Below are 9955 nucleotides of genomic sequence, written 5' to 3'. Positions count from 1 at the left end.
AGCGTTAAGAGACTATATGATCAGCTAAGTGATCGCTTAGAGTTGACTATACGATAGTCATCCAGCTGATCGTTGCTACACGATCGAGTAGAAAATTTTATACGATAGCTCTTTATAGATCACTCATAAGTACAGTTGGGCCAATTTACCGTTTTTCCTATGTAATTACATCTAACTTCTTATGTGCCACTGATTCCTCTAATGAACAATACATGATAGTCCTACTATGAGTGGACACCTCTCAAGCCATGTGAAGATGTGTGGCGCCACATCGTTGAAGCCCCGAAATCAGCCCTTAAGGGAGCAATCTATCTACTTACCCCTACTTCCAGAAAGGAGTGAATTTCATCTTGTGTAGCTGAGTTTCCAACTCCCTAATCAGACGAATCCCCAAAGTTGTAGATTTAAGTCGGCAATCTGGCCACTCGCACCCATGCAAATCAAAGGACCGCCCTCATAGGCAAAAGTTTCCAACTCACTCAAGATTAATGTCATGTTACCTATGGTCATCCTAGTGAAATGAAAGTCTCTATCATAAATGGCGTTATATAACGAGACTAAACACTTCGTGGTCTGGTCTTATACAAACTCCTTTGTTTAGAACACTCCCGCTCGTATGTCTCCACATGAATAATTAGGATCGAACCATCTGCAGCACTTTACAACGCTTGTAACATCTACAAAGTGGGTAGTATCCGTAGTGTCACCAGGATAAGGTTTCCCTCCTTTATCCATATACTACATACTATTTAGGTTACCACTTATGGCACGATCCACTTGTATGTATCCACATACATGCTTAAGTTACAATGACAACCATGGATCTGAGTTTATTGGTTTGTGGTAAATACAAAAAAAAAAATCTCATATTTTATAGACAACAGTGAAGAAAATATCTCATATTATTACATCACAAGCATTTGTTCATACAGGTGTTTACAAACTATAGGATCCTACGAAAGTTTAGGGCATCAACCCTAACAGGAAGAAGCACTTGAGCCAATTCCTTTCACATCAGTGGATAGAAGGTAAAGAGATTAGTTGAAGATACCCGAACAAGTATTTGCATGACAAAGATTCTAATAAAGATCGCCATCCACAAAGGCTTAGTAGAACTCTCCTCAACCTCGGCCAAAGGGAGAATGAGCCAAGAAAAGATTTGAAGCTTTAGAGAAAAGAATGTAATAGATCAAAATGTTGTCAGAATTTCAAAGTTTTTTACTAATAGAATCATAATTAGAAGACTGAATTGGTTCATAATCTCGTCAAGGGAAAAACTTCACTAGCTGAAAGCATGAAAGAATCTCATTCTCATTGCTAGAAGCTAGTGGAGAAGCAACCCTGAGGTAGAACGAATATAGGAACGTAGAGAGGAGGAAGAGAAGGATCTCTGAATCTCTGAAAACAAGAACGAGTAAAAACATAATGATAATAAAGAGAAAACATATGAAATAGCCAAGAAAAATGAGTCTAAAATACTGGCAGCTAAAAATGATGACATAGTCAAAGTTGAGGCTGTTTCGAAGAAGATAGGGAAAATGTGAATCCATCGAAAATATGTCTAGAGGTAGACATAAGAAACCTTCTAGAAATGAAAATTAGTGAAAAAAAAATGAAGACTAAGAGTAAAGCAAGCCCATGGAAAATTGATATATTAATTGGAGGAATAAATATTTGAATGATAAGAAGGGATCTTGTCGAGCATCTAGACACATATTGAACTTGGTAGAAGCTCCATAGGATTCGAGATGTCATAAGATGTTGAGCTTTTTCTTTACTCTGACAGAACTATCAAAAGAATGGTTCTGAAAACTCAAAGGGAAATCAATTGGTTTGTTTAGGGAATTAGTATGAATATTTGAGATAAAATTCCTAGTCAAGATCAGAGGACGCCAAAAACACCTCTATTGTCAATTCAGAAAATGTTAGGAGAAACATTGGAGAAATATATAGCACACATCAATACTAAAACATTACAAATAGAAGGTTACACTGACAAATGGAGTTTCAATGACAGTGGTGAACGAACTCAGAGAGAATATTCTTTAGATCACTAAGGAAAAGTGAAGCCACATCTTATGTTGAGCTTATTACACAAGTTATGAACAAGAGAAATGTGTGGAATGCTCTCTCCTTCGATCAAATAAAATTTATATTTACTGACCTAATACTGCCTATACTACTAAGTAGTACAAGTAGTAAAACCGGGTTGAACCATATGGAAGTATGAAGATTAGTTTCTCAAAACTCATTTTTAGTTAAAGTGGTTGTAATGCCCCGAGTTTTTAATAATTCAAGTTCTGTATTTTTTTAAAATTTGAGGAAAATTTTGTTAATTTTGAAATTTAGTTTTATTTAAAGGAAATATTTGAATTTATGTCGCAATTAATTTAATTTTAAGTAAGTTAATTTTTTAATTTTTTAAAAGTGGTTGTAATGTCTAGATATTTTTTTTTAATTTAAAACTTGGGGAATGTGATTGGTTTAATTTTTTAATTTATGATTTGAAAAGGAGGAAACAGTTTTAAAAATATGTATGTATTTGTGTATTTATGAAATAGAATAAAATAAAATAAAATGATAGAATAAAATAAAAAATATATATTTATATAAATTAAATAATAATATTTTTATAAAACCTCTCTTCTCTTTCCCTCTCGCATGCAAATTGATACCTTCCCCCCAAAATTTTCCTCCTCGCGTGAACACCCTTCCACAGCCCTAGATCACCGCTGCTTCTCTAGCGACCCAGTTCATGATCATTTCTCTGACGGTCTTCTCTAGTCGCTTGCGTCGCCAGGTCAGAGAAGCTCAGCCACGCATCACTTCCTAGACCAGCCAGTTGTGAGGTCGTGTTGATCGAATCTCTTTCATCGTCACCAGTCCACTTCTGCACATCACTGCTCTTCAATCCGCGTCGACTGGATCTAAAGTCACGTGCCTCCCAGCCTCGACCCACACGCCGCTCATCTATCCAGCCTTGCAGACCTACGTGCCGCGGTTGTTACCATCATCGAGCTGCCCTTGCGAGTCTTCCATGTAGGTTTTCTTTCGCCACTGCTCTCGTTGGATTGTTGAGATTTTGGATATGTTAATGGGCATTTTTATAGGTATTCTTAAAGTAGCTTGAATGCCTATCAAGTTTTGACATAGATTTGTGGTTACCCTATAAAATTGTGGTCCAATCGATTAACTTATGACATTGGAATTTTAGATTCATGGTTCGGAGAATGTTGGCTTGTTATGTTGGGAATGGTGTCTTAAATCTCCTTATAATCTCGTAGTTTGTAAACTCTGTATAAACATATTGTAATAAAATAAGTATTATTTTATAAGTATGTACTCAATCCAATAAACTAAGATCTGAGGTTATTTTATATAAAATGTAGAGACATACAGGTGGATCTTGTTTACATACCTTATCCTGGTGGCACTACGGATACACCCCGCTTTGCAGGTGTTACAAATATTGTAAGTGAAGGAAATCTGACATTAAGATTTTCATGAGCAACAAAATGATCGTTCCAAATTCCATTCGTATTTGAACATACACAATTACAATCAAGAAACGGAAACCTACTCGTCATGCACAATATGAAATTACAACATGCTTTAAGAACATTAAGGGATATAATATCATACCTTTGAAGACTCATCTTCAAACTCCCTAGATCATGAACGCTCGTTCAATCTCCAAGATTGCAACACAGAACGCTCGAACACAGTGACCCAACACAAAACGATAACAACGACCACCACACGAACACCACAAACTCAACGAACAGCCTCCAAAACACCTCGACCTTAGTCGAGTTGAGTATGACACCACCACAAAGGCTACCTTAGTATTCTCAATGTGAGAATCCAGAAGTGTGGGCTCTATGTGGACTTGGTTAGAGGAAGAGACCGGAGGAAAAACAATCGTGTAAACGATTGAGCAAATGGAAGATGACAAAAGTCTATCATATAGACGAATGCCCAATCGTTTTTACAAATACTCTGCGATCGTTTAGCGAATGCTCCGTGATTGTTTAGCTAATTGCCAGCTGAGTGAACTATCGTATAGTATTACTCCACGATCGTTTAGTCTCTCTTCAACTATCATTTAGTAAATCCTATTCACTTGACAGCAAATTGTGAATACTTTCTGAGAATGGAAAATCTCAATTCAACAACTACTAAATTTAGGAAAATATTTTTCCTTTTATCTCACGGTTACCATGAAACTACCAATAACCTCCCACTTAATTGGTTATTAGAGAAAAAAATATAATTATCCAATAGTTAATATTATTATAAATATATATGATAACCAACTTATCATATTATATTTATAACCTATAGCTTTAATATTTCATGTCATGAAACATATAAACCATAGTTCTTTTTCTATTTCATAGTACTTAATGTAAATCTCATTTATATTAATCCTCCACTTGATGTATGTTATATATCACACCGATCATATCATATATAATCAAATTTTCTCTTATCAATTTGAATATTTCAAATCAACCCCAATAACTGATTCTAAACTTGAATCCATTAAGCTACCAAGGGGACCTTATAGACTTATAGCTTGAAACTCCAATGGTACGTGAATAACTAACTAAACTCTTTAGTCATGGGATCCACCATCCGTTAACTGCCATGCACTCCACTAAAAATTGGCAGTTGCACTCTTCTTACTACAAATATATTATGTGTCCATATCAACCAACTAACATTGCAATAACTATTCACAGATCGCTCGTAAGTACAGCTGGGCCAATAACCATTATGCCCTTATAGTTACATCTAACTTCTTAAGTACCGCTGATCCCACTAATGAACATAAATCATAGTTCTACTATGATTAAGTCCTCTCTTCCAAAGAGAAACTGTGGCCACTATGTTCAAGACCCGGAATCAGTCTTTAAGAGAACAATCTATCTACTTACCACTGCTTTGGGGAATGAGTGAATTTCATCTTGTGTAACTGAGTTCCTAGTTCCCAAATCAGACAAATCCCCAAAAAGATAGGTATGTTGAGTTGGAAATCTGACCACTCTCACCCATACTAATCAAAGAACCACCCTCAAAGGTAGAAGTTCCCAAAACACTCAGGATAAGGTATCCCTCATTAATCCTTATACTATAGACCTTTTTAGGTTATCACTTAAGGCATGATCCACTTGTATATCTTATATACATGCTTAAGTTTACATACAATAACCATGGAGCTTTGCTTATTGGATATCAGTAAATGCTAGATAAAATAACTCTTTTTTTATTCATAACAATGTGTACAGTTTACAAACTACAGACTTCGGGAGAATTAGAACATCAATCTCAATAGTAAAGTGCTACAAATGATCTGATCCTGATCATTCATGTGGAGACACGCGAGGGGGGTATCCTATACAAAGATTTTGTATAAGACCAGACCACAAAATGATTGGTCTCTTACATTTCACTAGGATGACCATAGGGGACATGACTTGAATCCTAAGTGAGTTGTGAACTCTTACTCATTAAGGTAGTCCTTTTATTTGTATGGGTGAGAATGGCCAGATTGCCAACTCAACAAGCCTACCATCTTAGGGATTCGTCTGATTAGGGAGCTGGGAACTCAGCTACACAAGACAGAATTCACTCTTTTCCCGATGTAGGGGCAAATAGATAAATTACTCCTTTAAGGGCTGATTCCGAGTCTTTAACATAATGGCCACACCCTCTCTTGGCCAGAGAGGACTCAGTTACAATGGGACTATGACTTACTGTTCATTAGAGGAATCAGTGGTACTTAAGAAGTTAGATGTAACTACAGGGGCAAAACGGTAATTTGGTCCAATTGTACTTACGAGCAACTTGTGAAGGGTCATCGCCAATAGACACGGAAATGTATCTATAGTGCAAAGAGTGCAACTGTTGGTCTTTAGTGCAGTGCCCAACAGTTAACGAATGGTGGATAATGTAATTAAAGAATTTAATTAATTATTCACATACGGTTGTAGCTTCAAGCTATAGGTCCATAAGGTCCCCTTGTTAGCTCAAAAGAATTATGTTGAGAATCTGTTTTTGGGTTAATTTGAATTGTTCAAATTAATAAGAGGGAATTTAATTATATATGATATAATTAAATTAATTCAATTATATGTGATATAATTCAATTAATTCAATTATATATGATATAATTCAATTAATTCAATTATATATGATATAACTGATATAATGTATTTGATATATTAATTGGAGAAATAAATATTTGAATGAGATTCAACTAGTTGTTAATTTAATATAAATTTGATTTATATTAAATGCCATAAAATAGAGAAAAAGAACTATAATTTATATTATATGTGATGCAATATTAAAACTATAGATTATAAAGATAATATGATAAGTTAGTTATCATATTTGTTTATATTATTTATTATTTTGAATAATAATATTTTTTTCTCAATAACTACCTTAATGGGTCGTTAGGGAAATTTTATGGAAATTGGAATAAAATGAAAAAGAGCTTTTCATTTTACTTCGAGGTCTAAGATTTCCAAGAAATAAAAAAATTAAAAAGAGAAGGCAAATAGGAACTATATGATAATCTCCACGCCAAAACATAGAGCATATACGATAAGCTCTCTTTGTCTATACGATGGGAAGTTTTGCTATGTGATAGCCTAAATGATCGAGAAGTTTGGTATGCCACAGTGCTTTTTCTTCGATCGTCTTCCTCCTCCAAACTCACAAATATCCTCTTAACCAAAATAGTCAGAGCCTACCACTCTTGGATTTTCACTTTGAGCATACTGGGGAATCTGAGTGGTAATGTCCTTGTTGGTTCGAGGATCGAGTTGCTATTTGTTGCTTGTTCTAAAGGAGTGTTCGTGACTTGTTCGGAGCATTCGTGAACAAGTTGGATCAAGGGATTACTTGAAGAATGGTTCTTCAAAGGTATAATATCTCAATCTTTGTTTTATTTCAAAAGCATGTTGTAATTTACTTTGATTGCATAATCTTCTTGTATGACTGTAAATGTATGCGTTAAATCACAATGGAATTTGGGCAATCCGCTTCCGCTCAAGGAACTCCTTATGTTGAGTTACCTCTCATGTTGACCATCAAGTGTTAAGCACCATATAGGTGAATTTTGGTGAGAATCAAATTCTTGAATCCTTTTGGGCCTTGATGTAATCACTGTAATGTGGATTTTTAATGCCTGTTATTTAATGCAAAGGATTAAATTATTTTTCGAAGCTTTGGAGTGAGTTTAGGTCAAGCCACTATTTCATTAAGTGGTTTGGAGACATTTTAAGGTGAATTTGTGTTTTGGGATTAAATTTTCGTGTTGAAGTAAATTTTGGTTTATGCATAGGGTTTGATTCAAGAATTAGCATTGGCGAGGATAGATCAGTTTGCTAGTTGTTTGGACTTGTAATTTTAGGTAAGTAATCTTTCTACTGGAATTTTCTTTATGCCAAGCGATAAACTGTAGATTTAATATTGAGGATCCTGCAAATTTTTACGAGGATAATTTTGATTGTTCTGAGGTTAAATGGAGTGTTTAGAAAGGATATATGAGCATGTGGTAATATATCTAAATATGCTTATGTATGAGCTTGATTTAGAATTTTATAAGTTATATTAAAAGGATGATAGAGCATGACCCTTAAATTATGAGTTAAGTGGCACTTCTACTGGAATGTCTTAAAGTTAGATGAGGATTAAATATTTACTGATTTATATAATTATGTGATTTATTATGAGAATGTGTAGACCATACGATATATTATGAAATCTCAAATACTTGATTGTTTACATAGTTTAGTGCATGAAAGTGATGTACGTGAGTGGATCTATTAACACTAGATTAAATATGTAGGTTGAGGTTAATTAATATGACTTTGATGAGGAGATTTTAGAGGACTCATGATTATGTAAATGTTATATGTAATATGAAGTTAGATGCAAACTCTTTTCCTTTCCAGATCATTTGACGACGAATGATGCATGTCCGAGGGTGCTAGTACATGAAAGAGATATACTAGGGCTTGTGTGTATGAAAGTGATACATACCTAGAGGGTACTGGGGTGTACGTAAGAGGTATACACTCAATGGGTTATGTGTATACAAAAGAGGTACACGTCCCTACATTCATAGAGAATACCTAGGGTGTACGTAAGAGGTACACTCTGGGGAAAGGAAAAAGAGTACGCCATGTAAGAGAAATCTTCAAGGACATAAATGTTTAGCTTGACCCCGGTAGTAGGGTTACTTACTGAGTATTTTTATACTCACTCTTTTTTATGTTTTTTTTTAGGTATGGGTAAGAGCATGTCGATGAATGACAAGTGGAATTCGTGATTGAGCCACTGGGACCAGTCATATGCTTCCGCTCATGTTTTCAGGATTTGATGTCTTCAAGTTTCTAGTTTTGATGTTTCGACTTCACATTTTGGTATTTGTATTTCCAAACTTTTCATGAGGATTTTCTAGTTTGTCTTATGGTTTTAAGGGTACCCTGCTACTTGAATTTTAGTTATTTAGTTTTAATGAAATTATTGGTTTTACTAAGTTATGAAAAGATGTCCATTTAAATTTCATGCATGCATGTCTATAGTAACGACCCATGTTAGAGATCTCAAAAAGTCAGGTCGTTACAACGGAGAATAGGGAAGGGGTTTGTGTGTGAAATGGAGAAAATGAAATAATCGAGCACATGGCCTACTTAACTGATAATGTTGACATTAAGTGTCCTAAACAATTAATTAAGACTTGCATCATAATTAAACTATGTGCCGATTTATTAAGAATGTACCACATTCAAAGATTAATATTCACATGCATTAAGTTCAAGAGCTAAACTTCAAGGAATCAAATTCTAGTGGAAGTGTGTGATCACCTTTTCTTCGATTTTTGTTTAGATGAAAATTGTAGAAAAATCTAGAACTATATTACAGACACTAAACATGTTGTGAATTCGAGGAGGTTAAGCATAGAATTAAAGGATAAAAAGTTAACTACTTTTGTTGAAACCTTTTTAGATCTTCATTTTTTGTAGAACGCCTCTAAAGGGTCTTCCTCACTATATCTTTAGGCAAGACACCGGCTTGTGGGAGTATTTCTTCTTGAAAAAGACAGGGAATTGAGAGGAGATCAAAAGAAAAATCTCAAAGAATTTTTCTATTCTTATGTGTGAAAGTAGAAAGAAGAGAGTAGGAGTTTCTGTAGATATATATATATACACACACACATATATATATATAACTTTATTCCATAATAACTCCCATATGAGATTTAACGTAGGGGAGTCATCTCCCCTACTCCTTACTTCCTTTATTCAAATGTAATTTAATTTATCTCATATTTAATTAAATAAAGATTTGAATCATATTCAAATGTATACTTCTCTTATTCATATTAATTTATAACATATTAATTTAATATTCGAATCATATTCAAATACACTAATTCTCTCATATTATATAGCTTAAATTTGAATTATATTCATAAGAACTATATAATAATGTATCTATCACATTTAATATTAATTGTATATTATGCAATAAATATATTATTCCTTGAATTAGTTTGGACATTTTAAATTATTCTTTCCATATCTTATTCCTTGTTGATCTGTTGTGAGCTAGCAAGGGGATCTTATGGCCCTACAAATTAAAAACTCTAATGATATAAAATCAATTAATTAACCTCCATTCATTAACTACGGGGAAAACCACTATACAATCATAGTTGCACTCTTATGCACTGTAGAACAAGTTGCATCCATGGATATAATCACTATATATAAGTCAATCCCTCCTGAGTTTTCGTAATTACAGTTGGGTCAAATGTCTGTTTTTACCCCAATAGTTACCTTTGTATCCTTAAGTACCACTGATTCTCTAATGAATAATTTGTTTATAGTCCAACAATAAACCAAGTCCTTCAAAGACCAATGAAAAGGTGGGG

The sequence above is a fragment of the Benincasa hispida genome, chromosome 5, assembly GCF_027475165.1.
Source record: "Benincasa hispida cultivar pf3 chromosome 5, pf3_genome.v1.1, whole genome shotgun sequence".
In the NCBI taxonomy this organism is placed as follows: domain Eukaryota; kingdom Viridiplantae; phylum Streptophyta; class Magnoliopsida; order Cucurbitales; family Cucurbitaceae; genus Benincasa; species Benincasa hispida.
This window is presented reverse-complemented; position numbering follows the sequence as displayed.